Source organism: Antechinus flavipes, chromosome 5 (assembly GCF_016432865.1).
Source record: "Antechinus flavipes isolate AdamAnt ecotype Samford, QLD, Australia chromosome 5, AdamAnt_v2, whole genome shotgun sequence".
NCBI classification, from domain to species: Eukaryota; Metazoa; Chordata; class Mammalia; order Dasyuromorphia; family Dasyuridae; genus Antechinus; species Antechinus flavipes.
This window is the reverse complement of record NC_067402.1, coordinates 55516135-55538998: the sequence shown is the minus strand read 5'-3', so window position 1 is coordinate 55538998 and position 22864 is coordinate 55516135. Positions and strand designations below refer to the sequence as shown.

Below are 22864 nucleotides of genomic sequence, written 5' to 3'. Positions count from 1 at the left end.
TAAGAATTTTAGATTCCATGTATGACATAGAAGACAATGACAGAGGACCATCCAATATGGCAAGCCCTCATCACAGAAAGTGCTATGCTCTATGAGCCAAATCAGAATTGAATTAGCCCAAAGGAAACGCAAAATATACAACATTAGAGAAGCCACCCCAAATGCTCATATAGATTATTTGTGTCCGACCTGTGGCAGAGCATTCTGAGCTCGTATTGCTCTGATCAATCACCATCAGCACGCTGTAACTCGTTTCTAACATAGTGATGTCATTTTGGTCCTCTTGGAAAATGGACAACAATATGTATGTGTGCATGCTATACAGATGTTATTTCATTTGATTCTCACAACAATCCAACAAGATACATACTTTTATTATACATATTTTGCAACTGGGCAGATGGAGATCAAAGGCCATGCCCAGGGACATGCAATTGAATTGGATTCAAATCCTAGCTTGCCAATCAAGTGCTTCAGTCTACCCTTTCTTAATCAAATTATTATGATCTTTCCTATCCTTTATTCTTTTCCCTCCATTCTAACCTACACATATATAATATTACTAAATTCCTATGAGAATATGATTTAACATGATAGTTTCTCCTTCAACCTACCACTTTCCTAGCTCAGTGTTGAGTTATTTTATATTAATGGTCCAGATCTTTCAATTTTTTTCCATATATTCATTACTCTGCCTTTGTTCCCAAACAGGATAACTATTGTTTATGGCCCACTGTAATTGAGGCAGAAAGCATGAAGCAATTATTTCCTTAACCTATTAATCTAACTAGACAATCTGAAAATCATCACATCTATCCACAATTTTAAAAATAAACAAAATCTACCCAAGGATATTTTCCCAATTTTAATAAATAAATAATGATTAGGTTTTAAGAGCCGAATAGGCTTATCAAATGACAAAGGATAAAAATTCCTTAGAGTAGTTACGTATGTGTTATATATCTTTTCCCTAGGGAAATATGTGTTAATATATACGCATATACATAAATATATAAACACACATACATGTATCCAATTATATATAGACATAATAGACATATATATATTGTATACATACAATTATATATATGTGTATATATGTATATATGTGTGTGTGACACACAAGAGAGGTCCATGTACATGTAGATACTTGATAATTCATTCATGGAAGACCACTGGAGTATTTTTTGTATTATTTCATCTGTCAATGTTTCTTTATCTTTCTGTAGTAGTGGAACAGTGGCATAGAGAAAGTGACTTAGAACAAGTAGATTCATCTTCATTAAATTGGCAGCGGGGTTCTCTATCACAAAGCAAAAGGGATGGAATGCGTTCATTTACTGAACAGTTTTGAGGTTTGACAGGTTTGAGGAGGAAACCTGGTAGGACAATGTTACTCATCAATTCCATGATGCAATATTCATGCCCATTACCTTTTCCAAATAGCAGCACACACAGGAGTGTGTAATGCAGTAGAACTGGTCAACCTCTCAGAGTATTGGCAGTGTTGCGACAGCATCTAGGACAAAGAAGGAAAACAAAACTATAACAAAGAAACATATGGCAATAATTAAGATATCCATTATTAAAACACTACAGTATATTTTTGTTCCTGCATTAATGAATGGAAACATAAAGACAGCTGTTAAAAAGACCTGGATTCAAACCCAGCTTCTGATGCATACTGAATATATGGTCCCAAGTAAAATATTTAACCTTCTAGTCCTCCAGGAAAAAGTCTTTCTTTAAGACTATAAGTAACAAAATGGCCAAAGGATATGAACAAGCAGTTTACAGATGAAGAAATCAAAACTATTTATTAGTGTATGAATAAGTGCTCTAAATCATACCTGCTTAGAAAAATGCAAATTAAAACAATTCTAAGGTACCACCTCCCATCTTTCAGATTAACTGACAGAAAAGGAAAATGGCAAATATTGAAGGGGATGTGGAAAAACTGAGACACTAATGCCTTGTTGATAGAGTTGTGAATCGATTCAACCCCTCCAAAGAGCAATTTGGAAATATTTACAAAGGATTTTAAAGTTTTGCAAAATATTTTTAAAGTTTAAAAAATCCTTTGATCCAGCCTACTAGATCTGTATCTCAAACAGATAAAAAACAAAAAGGGAAAAAAATCTATGTGTACAAAAATATTCATAGCACATCCCTTAGCAGTTGCAAAGAACTGGATCATGAGGGGATGCCAATGAATCTGGGAATTGTGATCAAATTATGGCAAGTGATTTTGATATAATACTATTGTGCTATTATGAAAATGCAGAGCATATTGCTCTCAGGAAAAAAAAAAACTATAAAGACTACAGGAAGTGGTAGGGAGTGAAATGAACAGACTAGGAGAAAACTACCTAGAAACGACAATATTGAATGATGATAAACTGTGAATGATTTAGCTCTACTCAGCAATACCATGATCCAAGACAATCCCAAAGGATTACTAATGAAACATACTATCTACCTCCAGAGAAAGAACTGATAGAATTTTAATGAAGATCAAAGCATATGTTTAATTTTTTTCCTTATCTTTTTTCTTTTGCTCAGTGTTTTCTTTAACAACATGACTAATAAGGAAATATGTTTTACATGACTACATATGTATAATCTATATCCAGTGTTGTGACCAGCACAACACAAATGGGCTAGTGGCAATTGAAAATAAAGAGACAGGTTGCTGATAATGCAACAGAGCTATTTATTAAGATAAATCATGCTGCTTATATACTTTAAAACCATATGTTATTACAAAAAGCATTGTTCTGTGACCAACCCTGGTTTCTGTTTTCTATGATCTAACTCTCTGAAGCATGTTGTTAGTTTCTGGAGACTCAATCTTATGTAGTTTCTGGAGACTCAATCTTATGTAAAGTTCAAAAGCCCCAGTAATTGTGCCAGTACCTTACATTTTCTTATGATTTCAAGCTTGGAGGAGGGGAACATCCCAATTACCAGTCTCTAGCTTCCTGGAAGTTCTATACATCTCTTCTTTTTTGTTTATTGAGGTGCTCTCAAGTCTTGAAGGCTAAGAACCTGCCTGTGGACATTCTCTATAATTCTTTTAACTATGGTCAGAAAACAGCCTACCAGAGTAGGTCCACAGATAGAGATACATATAAGTAAAATTACAGCACATGCTGAGTATAATTTCATATGCAATGGCACTAAATATTCTTTGTGCTCTCTTAATCCAATCAGCAATTATTTGAGCAGTCTGGTCAGGTTCCAGATTTTCAGGTGATTCATTATCTAACATATCAGCAATCTTTTGAAAATCTTCAATATCCAAAGTAACACTTGAATTTCCCCATAATCCATTAAAGTGATTTCTAATTTTATCCCATTCCCATTCTAACTCATTGTATTCCTTGTTAATCATACAGAAATTAGTGAATCTATAAGCACACACCAATATTGTCTGATCCTCAATAATTTTTATTCCTTGTCCTATTTCAAAGAGGTAGAGAACTCCCAGGAAGCTAGATTCTTCAGTAACTGGGCAACAGGAGGGGGACATCTTCCCCAGTTACTGAAGTCTCTACTTCCTGAGAGTTCTCTCCAATACAATTGCTTGCCTTCTCGATGAGAGGGATAGGAATGAGAGAACTCTACAATTATTTTTTCCTGTAACTGAGGGAAAAAGAAATTATTATATAAAGTAAAAAATAATAAATTATAATTATGTATGTACATGTATATTATGCATATGTATATGTGTATGTGTGCGTACACACACACACACACACACACACACACACATTATAAGTAAGGGAATACCTGCTAAATCCACATTGACAGAGTTCCTTACTGCCGTTTTTGATGTCCAGTCTTATTAACTGAGGATTTCATATTCATTTTAAAAGGTTTAAATAAGATTTTAAAATAAACATCAATAGAGGATATTGATTCAAATCCTGATTCTATCCCATGCGTGGATGACCTTAGGTAAACCACTTAAATTCTCATCTACAAAATGATCTAGTTGTCTTCTAAGGTCCTTTCATCTCTAAAACTATTACCTTTTGAGTATTTTTGTTTGAATCAAATCTTTGATACAGGTTTTCCAAGTCTATAAAAGTACTATTCTATCTACAATCACTTCCTCCCTGGCTTCAAGGGAATGATTTGATAAATTAGTATATCAATGTGCTAAATGAAAAGCCAATGACTTGACATGGCTTGTGTAGATCTAAAATGTCTGATTCATTCTCCAGGAGGATTAGGCTCTTAAAGTTTTTGACAAGATTGGACCATTGCACTCTTGGCATGAATGTGATTTTGTCAATTTGTAAGTTACCATTGGGTTTGAATGATCTGTTATGAATTCACTCCTGTATCTGTAGAACAGCAGTGGTGTCTGAGCTGCCTGGCAATAGCACAGCCCAATAATTACTTTTGGTCAAGCTGCCAAAGTCATTCTAGCTATGAAGCAGTAGGATTGGAATGAAGTGATCTGTCTGAAAGTCACTACTCACTTTTTTTTTTTTTTTGGCTTTCAGGTTCATATGTAGACACAACCACTGATCTAGTATTAGTGGTGCCATTGGTACAGGCAAGGGAGAAGTTACAGGGCAAGCCATGAAGATATCCTGGAGAGTGCCCTTCTATTAGTTTTATTTCTGTATTCCATTTAAAATGGTAATGTAATTTTTAAAAAAGATGTCTAGCTCTATATCTAAAGCTCAGTAGATGTCCTGTAGTCTAGAAGACTCCTCTTTCTAAGTTCATATCTGGCCTCAGACACTTATTTTCTCTGAAACCCTCGAAAAATCATTTAATCCTGTTTGCCTAAGTTTTCTTATCTATAAAATATAAGCAAGAGAAGAAAATGGCAAACCACCCTAGTATCTTTGTCAGGAAAATCCTAAATTGGATCTTTAAAAATAAGATATGACTAAAATGATTAAACCACAATAAATCTCTATACCTACCTCTATAACTAAATAATTTACATTCTATACATATATTATCTGTATCTATACTATTAATACAATTATATTTGTTCACACATATGTATCTTGATCATTTATATCTATATTTATTTTTATGTATGCATCTACACTGATGTCTTAGTTCTCTAAGTTCTTGCTAGTCTCAATAGTAGTCACAGATTTTCACTAATGCATACGGACTCTTTTGTCTTACATTAAAACCAGAGAAGAATCACCAAGTTGGAAAAACACTTCAAAATGTGGTCCAACCTATAGCTGAACAAGAATTTGCCCTATAATAGAAATGATTATCAAGCCTATCTTGAAAATATACAGTGAATGAAAATAAATACACTATCACTGGAGGTATGACACTTTTGCAGAGTTCTATGCAAATATTTCTTTGCATAAAGACTAATTTTTCCTATCAAAAATCACCTATTGCTCCAAGCTCTTTGCTATGGAGCTAAGTGGAAAAATCTAATCCTAATTTCCCATGAGAACTCTTCAAGTTCTTGAAAAAGACAAGCATATGCTGCCACATGGTCTTTTCTCCAAATTAAACATTCCTAGTTTCTTCCATCAATCCTTACATGATCTAATCTCATCCTCATTGCTTTCTCATGGGTGGTCTTTCTCATGGGTGTATCAATGTTCTTCCTACAATATGTTTCTCTAGGGGAGAACAAAATACTCCCAAGATATAAAGCAAATGTATGATGAGATCAAATCACACATTTGCTGAATGTGGATAACACATAGTCAGAAAACACAGTCTAATTAACAGGTACATTTAGAGATTGAACTCAATATCTTGGTGCCTTTAGCATCATTGTACTACCAACTTGACTAATTACTACTGATAGGAAACAATATAGTGTTTCTATATATAGTGTTCTAGAATACATATGTATTATAAATTTAATCTTGGTAAATATATTCCATTTTTGATTTATCTCAAATGACTCTTATGAATGGTCTTTGACTGACTGGCTTTAAGTTTAATTCTACTATGTTAATTGTATATGTGTGTGTGAGCATGCATTCATGTCTATATTTTAAAGTTCTCTTATGAAATTATTATCTATACTTAACAATAATTAGCATTTATATTGCACATATTATGGGCCAGTTACTATACTAAGAGCTTTACAAATATCATCTCACTTTAAGAATGTAACAACAGTTAAAGAGGCTTGATAGACTTTGTTCAAAGCTTATTTTCATTTCTAGGTATAGTTGAAAATGAAAATAAAAGAATTGAATCACCTTAATATAATATTTCTATTTTGCTGGGCTTTAAAATGTTAAGCTTTTGCTAACAGAGGGAATTCTCTCTATTTCAACTAAATCTGACTACTCTTCAAAATTCTGAACAAAAATAAAATAACAAAAAAGGCCAGTTACTTTAATACTGTTCCACAACTAAAATTCCCCTTCAAGGGATTCGAGAAAAAGGAATAATCTTTGTTTATAGGAATAACTTTCATAGAATTACATCAACAAATTTCTGGAGGAGACTAGCAAAAGATCAACTAATTGTACTTAGGGAGCAGTGTGTATAAAATATATTGACATCCAAATTGAACTAAGATTTAAAAACTTCCAGACAGATAAATGTTATTGTTTGATTTAATATTCTACATAATTCAATCATCTTTTTTTGGTACAGATCTTTCTTATTTCTAACAAATGTAAGACCATTTTTCCTTGTTTGTCTCCTATTGAGTTGAAGAACAATTGGTAACTTCCTTATACTGCTCTTTACAAATTTGAAAACTGGTAAGCCTTTTCTTTTATACACTAAACAACATCAATTATCAAAAATAATTCACTTTCCTCAGGACCTATTTTTCATCTCTTAAATATTTTATAATTTTTTCTTGTTTTATTTTTTCCAGTTTTCCCACATTTTTTAAATGAAGAAACAAGGATGATAATAATATTTTATTAATACCCAATTAATGAAAGTGAAGTGATCTAACTATCCACTATCTTGTTTTTTATGTTACAGCATTCCTTATCAAACATACTCAAATTATAGTATACTATGAAACCCAAGTCTCTGCCTTCACATTGTGTGGGATCATCCTTATCACTAATATTTACACTCTGTGTGACCATGGTTAAATTTAAATTCCTAGGGCTCCGGGATCTTCATCTATGTAATGAGGGAATTGAAGAAGTTTCTATTGTCCCTTACTGCCCTAAATGTATGATCCTATTAAATCCAAAATTTGGCATCAACAAACAGGGAAAAATCCAAGTATTTAAAACATTTATAGCCCAATGTTTGGCATCATGAGGAGCTGAGGAGAATGGCTTACCATCTGAAAATGCAGATGGAATATAGAGAAATCTGGGAAGAGATTTACAGCTCTATAGCCATTTTTTCTTCTCCTCCTCTTCCTTCTTTTCATTTCTTCTTTATTCTCCTCCTCTTCTTTCTCTTTCTTCTCCTCCCAAAGCTACATAGGTAATAATTAATGGTGCTTGAATTTAAATTTAGGTCATCTGAATCCAAATCCAGAACTCTTCTATGATTATTGGAAGTTATTTTCATTTTTCTTAATGAACACTGCGAAATATGAATAAACATTATTAAATCCTTTCATCACATGGATTTTACAAACAAGGTTCCATTTGTATAAGTTTGGGGGTTTTGCCCCTCTATTTACATACAGATCTCAGGAGGAAAGATAATTATTTCTCTAAATAGGAAGCTATCCTGGCATAATATAGAATAGGTGTTAATTAGAACTCTTGACAAACACATTATTTTATTTATACAATATGCCATACAACAGAGTTTTCACTATAGTCTCCACATCTCCATTTTATATTGTGCTGTGGAGATGGATACAGTGTCTCAAATATTATATGTTTCTCTCTTTTTCCAAAGAATGCTGCATACTTTTGTTCATCTATATTTGAAGAGTATTTGGAATTACCTTACCAAAGAAATAAAAATGATTATTTCATGATGTTAACTTATAATGGAATCCAATGAAACATTTTCATGAATTACATATAAGTTTAGACAGTGTCTAACATGCCTTAGGATACAGTGAATGATGCATTTATCTTTATGAATAATATGTTTAATATAAATGAAACTGATCTCATTTCAAAATGGAAAAATAAACAAGAAAATTCAGGTTTGGAAAATTAAAAATTAAGATATAAGTATTCAAAGCAAATATTGCTCTTTGTGAAAAAATGGTGAGATGATGATGGGATAACTTTTTAATTCATTCAGAAGGAGGCACATAAATAAGTCCAGCTCTAGAAGATATATTCACTAAAAACACATATACAAAGCAAAGATATTGTGAATTATATAAATGATATTCAAATTCATCAGAGAATTAACTTAGGTAGTTATAAAGAAAATTCTTTTGGATTAGCAGATAGCTAATTTTTTCCCTCATTTCTATTTTTATTTCTATTCTCTTCTATTCATCCTTCATATTGAAAATCTAACATATCTTTCACTTTAAAAAATATTAATCATCAAGTTGGAAAGATTAATCACAAGTTTACATTACTTCATACGATTTAGGGGATTTCTGAACCAGAGAAGCAGAGACTTGAAATAATTTAAGAAAGACTATTTGAAGATTTCTTATGGGGCAGCACAGTTAGTAGTTTGCAATGCCATCTTCTTGCTTTGTATCATTAAAGTAGCTTTTCCTAAGTGTAAAAACTATCTCTTTAATATATGAGCACTTTAATTGTTGAAAGGGCCAGAAAAAAATGAATTGTTTTGCTAAGAAAGTTGGGAAGAATGTAAAGGACTATTTCTTTGTAACAAGGAGAGTTTGGTTACTACAATGGACATGAAAGGAACATTTAAAATAAAAACTAATAAAACTAAATATGAGGAAACATTTTTTCCTGTAAAAATATGGGAGACATAAATAATTAGGAAGACTGGATAGAGAACTGCCTCTTAGATTAATGAGAAGACTTGCTAATTTAAAACAGAAAAATTAAGGGTCACTGTGATCCCTTAGTTAATTTGTATTTGATTGTTTTTAAGAGTTTGCGAATTTGAAGCTGATAAAGTGAAAAATTTTCTAATTGTTAAATGATAGGAAAATAAAACTAGGGCTATTGTCTTTATAGGTAAAAGAAAAGATTTATGAGTTTTACTTCATAAGAAAAAGGCAAATAAATCATTGACTATCCAGAGGTTCTGATTTGATGCCATAGGAAAGTAGAAAATCCAGCTGTGTCCTGATTTTAAACCTAACAGAGAAGAAGTAAGTGAAATTTGGAGTTTAATGGGAAGAATCTGGCAGAATACCACTTGATAGAAAGGTTTTCAGTTGCTGTGCTGGGTGTTTACAAATTGACTGGTGAAAGGCCAGAAGCTCACTGGAAATTATTTGAATTCTGCTGTGGTTTGACTTTTTATCCTCAAAAGCCATCTTCAAATTGAGAAAGGTTAAAACTTTTAAAACTGTGTGATTGTCCTTTATAGCCCACTGTGAAATTAATAGGGAAAGATAGGTTTTTCATCTGCTCTGCTGTATCAAGATCCTAAGAACTAATTACATCATGCAAGATCTTACAAGTGAAATTACCTAAAGAAATGACCCAAGGAACTTAGCTTTTCTTGAATTTAAGGACAGTGAATGTCATTCTTATAGTGAAACATTTTATCAGTGTTAAAAATCACTTTATATTAATTATGAAGTAAGTGTCTGTTACTATTTTATTAGCTTCCGTAGAGAAATGAAGCTTATTTGTCCACAGGGAAAGATTCGAAAGCCAGAAAGAAAGAACAGAAAACCAACTTTCTATGGCATAAGTAGTTCCTGAAGAATACAAGGACTTCTAAGTTGTATGCTGCCCTAAGCACGTGGAATTTTCCTTATTTATAATTTGACCTACTGGGTTTCTATAAATGTGTGCTTATTCTTTCCCACACATTCAGGGATTACAATGATGGACAACTGTGATTTAGGTTTATGTGCTGATAGTGGTATATGGATTATTACTGTTTGTCACATTGATTAAATGTAATTTTATCATTTTTCTTTTATGTTACTGTTAAATTATTTGCTTTTAAGAGTCATGATATCATTGGGAATGCTTTTATATAAATGAGATATATACTAATAGGGGCACAGAGATTCTAGTGGTGATTGGAAGTGTATAGCAGCCAATACATAACATACAAGTGTTACTTCTGGGACTGTAAAGAATTTGATTCATGATTGCATAGTAGTGATCCTTTTCTGGAAATCTCAAACCTGCCAATTGATAGGTTGGAATTAATAATCTATTTTGGAGAGAAATGAAGTGACCACACATGCAGAAGTTAGACTGGGAAGATAAGATTTTAAATAGTCATCTAGAAGGAACAGAATGTGCTCAAGTGGGAATGACATGAACATAACTAGAGATACAGGAGTATAGATAAGAGTTAATCAATTGGAAGATTTGTTTCTCTGATAGAAGCCATAATAGAAGAAGGCAGAGACTGAGAAAGAAAATTAAAGCAATCACTAAAATACCTTTCCACTCAGAAATTCTAGGATCATAAATGGAAAAAATGTGCATCCTATTTGATACAGTTCTCAGAGGAATCCAATGAAACATTCTGAAATTTGGAGTAAACTAGCCAAATAACAAGGAAAGGAAGTCTTCATTGGTTCTAAACTCTGTAAATAGGAGAAGAGGAAAGGAGAGGCAAGGCAAAATTTGAAGTTAGGGCTTCCTAGACTGTAAGACTAATATGTCATCCAGTATACCTTGCTGTTAAAAAGGAAGAAAGGAAGGAGGGAGGGAAGGAAAGAGAGCGACAGAGAGATAGGAGGGGATAGGGAAAGAGGGAGGGAGAGATGGAAAGAGAGAAAAGGGGGAGAGGGAGGGAAAAGAGAAAAAGAAGAATAGAGGGAAAGATGGAAAGAGAGAGAGAGAGAGAGAGAGAGAGAGAGAGAGAGAGAGAGAGAGAGAGAAGATACAGGATACTAAAATTCTTAGTGCACTTTTAAGCTGTTAAAATTTTAAACTGTAAAAAGGTTTTTTGTGGTACTCTATACAAAGAAAGAAAAAAAACAATTAATTTTTAAAATCAGTAAAGAAGATTTTCTTGAATCCTACACTATCAGAGGAAAGTGCATACATACCAACAGAAAACAAAAATGGGGAAATGGAAGGGCAAAAAAATGAGAAACAGGAATCATGATGCAGTAATGGGTTAAATAGAAATGGAAAGGGAAATGAATCTTCATTGGAATGGGCTCTCTTTTTCTCCAGAGCATTCTGGAGAAAGCTGAAATAGAAATGCTACAAATATGATAGTGCTGACAGCAAGGGGGAGCGGGGTGGGGGGATGGAGGGAGAGGGAATTCATGGTTATAGAAAGTAAAGATACCGTACAACTTGTATTCAAGAATCACAACATTTTTCTAGTAATATCTTGGGAACATCACTTTTATCTCGGCAACTGAAAACGACTACACCCATATGTTGAATTTAAAATCTTTGCATCCATTTTCCTGATTAAAGAAGAAAAGTGAATTTCTAAAATTATTAAAAAGGAGACCTAAGAACTAGAATACTAACCATTTTATGCATTGCTATTAATTCCAAGAGATGAACAAGAACTATCTGTTTAGAACACATACCATAAAGAAAATCAGATAGAGCTTTTTCAACATAAATGAGAAGATAGTGGAAATATTACTGAGTTAAAATGACATGTATATGTATGTATAATGCTATACTTTTAAAGATAAATCTTAGTATCCTATATGTTACCAACAAAAACTAGTAGGGAGAGCGAATTACTGAGTTAAAATGGCATATATATGTATGTATAATGCTATACTTTTAAAGATAATTCTTAGTGTCCTATATGTTACCAACAAAAACTAGTAGGAAGAGAGAGAGAAAAAAATTCCATTCAAAATAATTATACAGTGGAACCAAGGAATGAAAGAAAGAAGGGAATGAGGGAGGGAGGGAGAAAGGGAGGGAGGAAGGAAGAAAAAGAAAGAAAGGAAGGAAGGAAGGAAGAAAAAGAAAGGAAGGAAGGAAAAAGAATTGGGTTATTTCAAGATATATTGAATTTTGTCTCCATGGAGGTCATTAGTGAAAAAATAAATAATTATTAGTATGTTGTAGTGGGAATTCTTCTATTATTTGGAATGGGTGAACTATGACATTTATTCTATTGCTTAAATTTTGTGATTTCTTGAATTTGAGACTCAGGGTAAATTCACCAAGCCAAAAATGTCAATTTATCTCTGATACTAGTCACTGAGCTTTAATTATATAAGAAAAGATACAGAATTTTCTAAGTTCAAGAAATTAAAATGTTCAAATTCTCTCAACAATTAACAATGAGCATATTTATACCAGTAAAGGAAATACAACCATTTCAACTCAAATTATATCTTCCTGTAAAATCACTGATAAAGGGACCTGGGAATTGAGTAAGGAGTGAGAATGAGATTAAATGACACCAGTGAAAAATTGCAACTTATGACAATTGAAACATGTATGAATAATTATAATATGTATTGAATTATGCTATTTGACTTCCCTGTGTTTCAGTCTTATCATATATAAAATAAAAAGATTGAATTATTAAAAAAGTAAAATGGCAATCAATCTCATCTAGAAGAACAAAGAAGAAATAATTTTAAGAATTTTTTAAGTGAGAAAAAAGGAGGCCTAACAGTACTAGATTTCAAACTGTGCTTCAAACTCATATTTATCAAAATAATATGGTTCTGATTAAAAAAACAAAACAAAACATAGTTTGATTAGTGAAACAGATTAAATACAGAATGTACAGAAGCAAATGAACATAGTAACACAGTATTAGATTACCACAATGGCCCCATCTATTGGGGGTAAAAGAACCTCATAAGGTACTAGAAAATTTGAATTCAGTCTTGTAGAAATTAAGTTTAGAAAATAACTTATACTGCAAACACATATATACAATAACATGTATAACAAAAGCTATAACTGGATAAATGACCGATGTAAAATATCATCATAAATGATACAGAACAAGAATGAAAATATCTTTTATATTTATGGAAAAAGAAAAGAGTTTATGACCAAACAAGGGCCAGAGAAAAGCACAGGAGATAAAATGTAGAATTTTGATTATAGAAAACATTTTTAAAGCTTTTATAGAAACAATATCAATAAAGCTAAAATTTGAAGGCAAATGCAATACTGGAGGGAAAATTTGTACAGCAAATTTCTCTTATCAAAATTTTATGCCAAGTATAAATAAAATTCATTTAAATATATATGGTTAATAGTTACAAATAAATGGCCAAAGAATATTAATAATTTTCCAAAGAAGTAGTACAAGCTATAAATGATCATGAAATAAGTCCAGATCATTAATAATGAGAGGTAAATATTAAAGATATTCTATCTTTACATCTTACATCTATCAAATTGGTTAAAATGACAAAAAAAGAAAAAAAAAGAAATTGATTACAGAATTTTTATGTCGATAGATCTTTATAGCAGTTCTATTTTAATAGTAATTAAAAACAAATCTAAAGACATGTTGAAATCTAAAGGTATATTTAATATATTTAAACAAATTATGGAATATAAATATAATGGCATATCATTACAACATAAGAAATGATTAAATTAATAATTTCTGAGAAAAACAACATTAATTTTATGAATTCATGAAGGGTTAAATGAACAGGACAAAGAGGACAATATATAAATACCAGTGACATTATTGGGGGGGGACCTTATGAAAGACATAAGAATTTTGAACAATGTGATTACAAACCACTATTCCAAAGAACTGAAGATGACACATACTAGCCAACTCCTAAAAGAAAGGTCAGTGGACTCAAGATGCAGAATGAGAGCGATGTAGAAATTTGCTTCGTTTGATGATACATATTTGTTATAAGGATTTCCTTTATCATCCTTTCCTTTCTATTTTCCTCCCATTCTAATTCCTTCCTTCCTCCCTTTCTTCTTTCCTTCCTCCCTTCCTTCCTCTCTCCTTTTTCCCTTCTTTTCTACTTTGAAATAAAAAAGATAACATTTTATAAAGCAATTCCCAGTATTGGGCTCGCAAAAAACATTTTATAAATGTTGCTTGAATGACTGATTCAAAGAGATAACAATTCAACCAATCAACCAGCCTCACAGATGACCTGAAATCATTTGGTGTTGAGAGAAAAGAAGAATACAATGAGTATGTGACATCAGGGGGATGGCAGGTTATTTCTTTCTAGTCATAAATATTGAAACTCCAGAAAAACCCTGATGGATTGCAGATTAATTCCTACTTTATCATATCCAGATGGTACTCTGGCCACTGACCTCATATGTCTCTATCAGTGTGGCCTCTATCATGTGGGATTTTGGACTGGTTATGTACTTGGCCTAGTAAAATCACCATTGCTCATTGGTAGCTCTATCCAATATTAAATAGTGACCTTAGCTTACATTTAACAAATCTAAAAATGCTGAACTCCTGACTCCTATTTAATAGGCCAGTATTATTGGCTAACTCTATCCTCCCAACTTATCTTATTCCATCAGAAACATTTGGTGTGTCACATACTAATAAGTTCAAAAACCAGTGGTTCTTAGTTGTAATTTTTCCTAAATAAGAACAGTTTTACCCTGAGGTATGGTAAGGTGGAATATTTGCCTTTATTTAATTTTGTTTTGCTTAATGCTAACATCAGTATTCAAAACTAAGAATACAGTTATATAAAGAAATATTTACTAGTTAGTTGTGGTTTATTGTTCATTTTATGTTTTCTTGAGTGGAGAGTAAACAAGTAGCCTATTGAGACTAATGTGAATCAGACACAATGGTAGGTACTGAAGGCTCAAAGACAAAAAGCCCAAAGTATTCCCAAAATTTCCTGGTCTTATGATAAAACAGAAATAAATAAATAAAATCAAAACAACACAACACAACATAAAAAACCCCAACATGGTCATTAAGTTTCCAATTAATTACTGTAAGATATGAGGTATAGGACCATAAGATGAAGACATGAAAGATTCTCCAGAGATGATGTAATTTAAGCTTTTTGTTTTACAGAGAAACTGAGTTCTAAAGTGTTATCGAACTCAAGGTCATACAAGGTTTAGATTTGACTTCTGGTCTTCTCTTATTCCATGTAAAGTATCCATTCCCTTCATCAAAATTATTCATAACCATTTATGATTATTCATCTAGCAACCATCTCTGGGTGCAGCCTGTCCACCTGAACAAATAAATTAAATTCAACAACATACATGATGACACAAGCCTTGCTATCTGACTCTATATAAAATCTGTTTACAAATAAGTACTTTAAATATGATGTTAGAACTAGAATGGACAGGAGTGAAAACATGAGACATCTTAGAGGGATTTTAAGACCATATATGGCATCCTGACTCATCTTTTCATGTATGCAGAGAGGAGCCGGTTGTCTGACTTCTTTGCTTTAGGGACCCATTCCCCCAAAGACCTATTTTTTTTAACTTTTAAGTGATTTTATATTTTTTATAGAAATGTATTTAGGAAATTTTCTAACTGATTTTTATTGTAATTATGGGGAAACAGATGATGAGCTTGCCATAAAAGTATAGTATAGCACTGCTCAGGAACTTCAACTATCTGGACATCTGTTGCAATATTCTCTCTGTCAAAAGTTGAGTCTATAAGAATTTTAAAAGTTATTTTAGTGATAATTTCTCCTTTAAAAGGGGAAAAAAAGCAACAAAGGTATCTGGTACTAATTCTTACTTATGTAGAAGAACTAAATACTTAAGTAGGAATAGCAGAACTTTACAAGGAAGCTATGCATTGTTGGTGGAATTGTTAAATGATCCAACCATTCTGGTGAGCAATCTGGACCTCTGTCCAAAGGGCTATCAAACTGTGCATACCTCTTGATTCAGCAGTGCTATTATTGTCCCAAGGAAATAATAAAGGAGGGAAAAGGAGCCACATGCGCAAACAAGTTTATGGCAGCTCTTTTTGTGGTAGTGAAGAACTGGAAAAGGAATAGATGCCTATCACGGCAATGGCTGAACAAGAGTAGTGCATGAAAGTAATGGAATATTATTGCTCTATAAAAATGATGAACAAGCTGATTTTAGAAAGGTCTGGAAAGATTTACATGAACTGATGATGAGTGAAACAAGCAGAACCAGGAATGCATAGTACACAATAAGACAAAGAATGTGTGATCAACTATGAAATTTTGGCTTGATTCTTGACAATACAGTGTTTCAAAGCCATCCCAATAGAAGTTGAACAGAAAATGCTATCTGCATACAGAAAGAAAGCTCTGAGGATACTGAATGTAAATCAACACATACTATGTTCACTTCTTTTTTCTGTTGATCTCTCCCATGGTTTTTTGCTTTTGCTCTGATTTTTTTCTCCCAAAGTTTCATAAAGCAATGTGTTTTTAAAAATAAATAAATTTACTATGATGAAAAAGAAAACAAAATGATGGATCCAGGATAAGATGATTCCACTTTGTTTCAAATTATTTTTTAAAGCTTGCCTCTTTGGAAACTTATTTGATCAATGAAATTGAAATACCATATATAAACAAATAAAATGCTCAGCTGACTCAGAGTGGCTGGTGATGTGTTATTGCTCAGAGCTCCTAACCAACTGTGCTCCAGTTGCTTCCACTTAAAACATGTTGCCTTGGGAAACCTAAAGTAATTAAAGTGAGGATCTAGAAGTAATAATGCAGAAAATAAAAGAGAGAGCCTGAAGTCAAGAGCCAATCTTCTAAATAGGAAGAAAATTACATGTAAATGTTAACAGAAAGTCCTGTTGTTATACAATTCCTTGATTCCCCATGGGAATCAAAAATATGTCTTGGAATAGGTGAAGAGAGGATTCAAATCAGCTGCTTGTAATCCCCAAGTGATGAAAGAATATGAATCTGGAAGTAAGATTTCAAAGCTAGGTCTTGTTATTTTGATAATTTGTTACAACTGCCTACATTTCTTCATGTTCCAATTGAATGAACCAAGAACTGGATCAATAAAGTGGGTCAAGTTTACAAATCACTCTTTAGTAATGAAGGCCTTTTCTATGATTTTCAAAATTATTTACAGAAGTTGTCAAGGGGGAAAAACAGTGGTTCTGGAGTCTAAGAAGTTAGATTCAAATTCCACCCCTGATATTTATTTGATATAACTTTGGACAAATCATTTAATGTCCCAACATCTCAGGTTTATAATGTATTAAATGAGGACGGAGAGTTCTATTATATACCCTGTGAGATCCCTGAGTTCTAGAGCTTTATAGAGGAGGATAATGGTTAATGATGATGATGATAAAGATAAAAATGCTTCAAAAGACTATTCAAGCTTAAAATAATAAAAATTTGGAGCTAGTAGAAATATAACACACCTAGTTCTACTGTTTTAGAGAAGAGGAAACTAAGGTACAAAAAATTGTATATTGATATATGTTGATATTATTGATATAAAATTTACATTTCTAGTTATTGGAAGAGCTGGGGTGTCAATCAAATTACCTATTTTTTATAAATGAGAAATTAAAAAAAACAAACCTAGAAAAGTGAAATGGCTTTTCCAAATTCACTATGGAACAAGTTACATAGCTTGAATATGAACCCTGGTACTTAGGTTCCAAGTTGAATGCTTTGTCCACTTCAACATGATGCTTGCTTGAAAATAACTAAACTTTGTTGTTGTTGGCATAGGGTCACAATTATGAGTTATAATTTATTGTAAAGGGTGACACAGTAGATGAAGTTCTTGACCTAGAATCAGGAAGACTCATCATTCTGAGTTCAAATCTGACTTCAGACATTTATGAGCCGTGTGACCCTAGGCAAGTCACTTAACTTTGTTTGCCTCAGTTTTCTCATCTGTAAAATGATCTAGAAAAGAAAATGGCAAACCTTTCCAGGATCTTTGCCAAGAAAACCTCAAATGAGGTAATGAGGAGTCAAACATGACTGAAAAATAACTGAAAAAACAATTAATTGTAGTCTGAAACCCTATGATACTATGCTATGATACAATGATGCTTTTGGGGATAGTCTAGTCTGTATGCATGTTTCCCTGAGATTCAAACACTGCCCCTTCTATCTTTTTTCTAATTATTGTGATTCCCTTTTTATTTTCAAGGTATGCCTACTGAAACTTTGTATTTGCTTTTAGGAGCTTTGAATCCTTGTAATTTAATGTCAATTTAATAAAGTCAGTCAACAAACATTAAGTGCTTCCTGTTGGCTTGAAAATTACCCTTGTTAGAAGTATGTACAAATTAAGAGTATAGTCTTTGAGTTAAATCTTGGGAACCTTTTGCGAAAATATTGGGATTTTCTCCCTGTGCAACAAGAAAACTGTTGGGTTCTGCACACATATATTGTATCTAGGATATACTGTAACCTATTCAACATGTAAAGGACTGCTTGCCATCTAGGGGAGGAGGTGAAGGGAGGGAGGGGAAAAATCAGAACAGAAGTGAATGCAAAGGATAATGCTGTAAAAAATTACCTTGGCATGGGTTCTATCAATAAAAGTTATTTTAAAAAGAAAATATTGGGATTTGCTTTACTAATTTACTATATCAAAATCAGCTGCTCTGTTCAGAGATCAGTTTTTCCACAGATAGACAAGGTTGCTAGAAGTCTGACACACATGTAAGTAGAAATATGATAGGAGACTTCAAGGTTTCAACATTTTAAGATCCAGGTTGTAGGTACTCCATCCAAAAATTGCAAACCAGGCTTCAAAAATTGTTCTATCCCCAAAGAATTTACTCCTGTGAAAGCAAACTGATAATAAATCTCAATGACAGCTTCGTTAACCTGTTCTGCAGATAAAAAAAGTTTATCCCAGAATCTGTTTTCAGTTTTGTCATACAGTGAGTATATGTTATTCAAGTCAAACTTTAAAATTTCCTAAGTGCATTACACATATGATCTTACCTAAGTCTCCTCATACTCATGTGGCAGGTTTACAAGTGACATCACCATTTTGTAGATGAGGCTTTGCGAATAAACTACTAACTACTTATTACTTAACTAATAAAGATCAGAGGTGGGATTGGATTTAGGTTTTCCTAATTCCCTTCTCAGTTCCATGTTGCCTCTTTAATAGTATGTGACTCAGCATCCCGAGACCTCAGTAGAGTGTTAATTTATTATTGGTAATTTCATATACATAGATAACTAGATATTTATATATAAGAAAGACATTTATATATATATATATGATATATAAAGTAAATTATATATATTTATATATATGATATATAAATAAATTATATATATATTATATATATCATATATAAAATAAATTATATATATAAAATATATTTATGTATATATATAAAATAAAATATACATATATATACATATATATATATATATATATATATATATATATATATATATATATATATATACATATATGATAAATCTTCATTCCTATGTCTACCCAGAACAAGGATACCTCACCTCACACTTCTAGAGGTACCTTGGAGGAATCAAGGGTAATTTTCTAATACTCTTGTGCTTCCCCACAAAATTATCGGTTAAGAATTATTTTAGTCAGTCATTCTCAAGTAGTTATTGAAAGAGCTGACTCATGTAGAAGTGAAAAAAAAAATCTGTGATAACCTCCACCCAAAGGACACACAGAATAAAGAACAAAGGAGCAATTCACAGCCCCCTGCTGGAGGATACTGTCGTTTCTTGACCAGCCCATAAGATCAGGTAAGTCTGAAACTCAACTTCTCAAAAGGAGTTTTCTTACCCTATTCTTGACTCGAAATCTATTCAGACTGATTTTGTAGTATCAGGGATCCACTGGAGGATTTGGGGGCTCCCTGTATTTAAAAAGTGCCCTCCCCCTCCCCAAAAGCAGTGGCTGGCTTCGGGATCAAGGTTCCGCGGGCCGGGCTCCAATGGAGGGTGTGGGAGGAGGAAGGGGCTGGAGGGGAGCAGCGAAAAGAAGGAACGTCTCACTTCAGAGCCTGGAGGGGCTCTTCTTTACCAGGATTGCTTCTCAGTCCCGCAGGCGACCAGGGATCTTCGCGGGGATTCTGGCTCCCTCACGTGTTTCTCTCTTCCGGAGTTCCCTCCACTTCCGGTCAGGCGAAGAGCGCTCCTCCTCCCTCCGCCCCACGAGGGCGCGCTGGGGCGAACCCACTCTCTACGGAGAGACAACTTCCTAACTATATAATGTGACGATAAGGTGAGCAGAGGACTTCAGGGAAGCAGAAAAGCAAGATGAATGTTCCTGCAGGTCGTTGCGGTAGTTCCCAATCCTGCTGAAACAGGCAGAGATTTTTAAAGACCTCGGAGTAAAATGGAAGGCGTGCTGAGACGAAGAGTTAACAAGCTTTACAGATCAAAGTAACCAAGCTGAAAAAGGAATGGATTTTAGATGCGTAAAGATTGGAAGCTTGTTGTTGTTGCTGTTTTGTTTTGGTTTGGTTTTGGTTTGTTGTTGTTTTGTTTTGTTTTCATTCATTTATCTATTTCCCCCCCAAAAAAAATCAACAATTGGGAGAGTGGCAGCCATTCATGACACCATTAAACATTTGGAAGATCAGTTAAGAACAGGGTTATGTGACAGTTGAAGAACATGTGAGGAAAAAACAGGAGTTTCAAAATATCTGGCAACAAAATCTTTAACTTATTACTTATGAATAACAAGAATGCTTTACATACTTTCAGAGCAATTGCAAATGAAAATTGAAAAGAAACAGCATAAAGCTGCAGAGCCTGAGAAAGAAGTTATCCCTGATTCTTCTATGTTTACATTTCTCATTTTCTGGACTGAATGGAATAGAAGAAAGGAGAACCTACATGTCCCATATATAGAGCAAACACATACTGATTTGAGGACCGGCTCTATGTACAAATGATTAGCAAAAAATCTAGTCTTCAATTCAACTACAACAATTCTTGTGGCAGATCCTTGTGATCAAACATCATCTCCTAGGATCAGTATCCTAGATGTCAACGGTTGTCCCTTGAGAAATCATCTTTTAACTTAGCTGCAGTTGTATGTAGCTGAAACAGTTGGACTGGGCGCTGGAGAGACTGAGTCAAAAGTGTTTTGAATCCCCTCAATAAAGAACTGCACTCTCAAAAGGAAGCAAAGCCAATTAAAGAATTCTTTTAGGAATCCACAAAAAAATAGCAAAGATGGTTTGAGATTTTCAGATTTCTCTCTAAAAACTCTACCAGAAGTTAAGTGGGCTGCTCAGACATCTTCTCTTGTTTGGGGGGCTACTTCTAATGTGAAAAATGGATTAGACTTGAATCCAAGCTTGTTCCCTTCTCTTTTAGAGGTTGGGGAAAAGTCTCATTACAAATTCCCTCAACATTTCTTCTAATTCTAGTCTCCAGAAAATTAGCTCAAAATCTGAAGATACTAGCTTTTGTTACATGCCTTAATTTTGGTTCTCAACCAAGCACTGTCGTAGATCATTCTTTCATTAAGCAAATATTTGTGAAAAAGAACATAAATAAATCAGTAAGTATATAGATTGAGACTGATAATCCAAAAGATGAAGCTCCTGAAAATATATCTTCTTGTGCCATTGAAACCACTGAGAGGCAGAGGAGCAAAAAGGAAGAACACTGAAAAAGACAGTGAACATTGCTCCAAAATTCTTATGATAAAGAAAATGTTTTTTCCTTTGTGAGGGGATATTCATCTTTCCATCAATTGAGAGTCTCTAATAGATAAGCCCCTGGATCTATCTGATCGATTTTCAGCTATTCACCAACAAGGAAAAAAGCCAGGGAAACGAGGTTACTGGTGACTATGAGTCAATAAAAATGAAAGACTGGATAGGACATGGAGATTGTGAATTTTCCTCAATTCTTGAGTTAAATCTCTGTAGACTAACTAAAGCACAAGCTCTACAAGATAATCAAGATAAATCATCCTTAGAAAATATCTAGTGAAGTATACATCCAGCAGTAGATCTTTCTCAATATAAAATGGATATTACTATAATAGATATAGAGTGTGGTAGTCAATCAATATTAGGAGGCAAGACTGAACTTAGATTGCAACAGTCATATGAAGATAAACCTGATAAAGTAAAATAAAGAGCATTTGTGGAGCCTTATTTTAAAGATGATGAAAGAAAGACCATAATATAAACTTTCTCTCACATTTGGGAGGTATGGAAAAAAGAGAGGAGAAAATTACTTAGACAACATATAAAGAATGTGAAATTTATTATGCAGATATTCCAGAAGAAGAAAGAGAAAAGAAATTAGCCTCCTGGTCAAGACATTTCATTTCAGCTATTTTCATTTCAGCTATATTACTTCTAACACACCTAAAATTTCTGGGAAATAGGGTTTCCTTCAACTCAAACTTGTGTGAACAGAAGATACATTAAGGAAGATCTTGTTCCTTATCCCTGCCATTACAATGCAATGTTTTCTCTAAAGGGCAAAGAACAGAAGATATAGATATTAAGGAAATTTGCCAGAAAAATGTCCTCTCTTTTATTTATAAAGTTAAAATAACAATTAATTTCTTTACCTCAATCTTCTATAACCTGATTTATATATCATCTAAATAAAGTGTATCAGGAATTATTATTTAATGTAATTTTGACTACATTTGTTATGCTTATGCATTTTTCTTGATTTCACACCTTTGAAACAATGGGGTGCTTCCATTTTTTACTGTGTAATTTGAAAGGGTAGATTTTATCCTTTTTGTGACATCTAAATATGATTAAAATTGTGATAGATTTCATTTGAAAAAAAAAAAAAAGAGGATCCCTTGAGACTTTTTCTGGAGCTTAGTTGAATTACTTCTGAAATTTAAGGTCATTTGGGTTATCTATGTAGCTTGGTAGTACAGTGGATAGATCACTGGGCCTGGAATTAGGAGAACCTGACTTCATATTT

General features: G+C 33.0%; 1 pseudogene; it reads left to right on the top strand.

Moving 5' to 3' along the window:
- Window positions 1-22500, top strand: part of LOC127538544 (DNA endonuclease RBBP8-like) — a 79900-nt pseudogene extending 57400 nt beyond the window's left edge.
- Window positions 22501-22864: the final 364 nt, after the last annotated feature.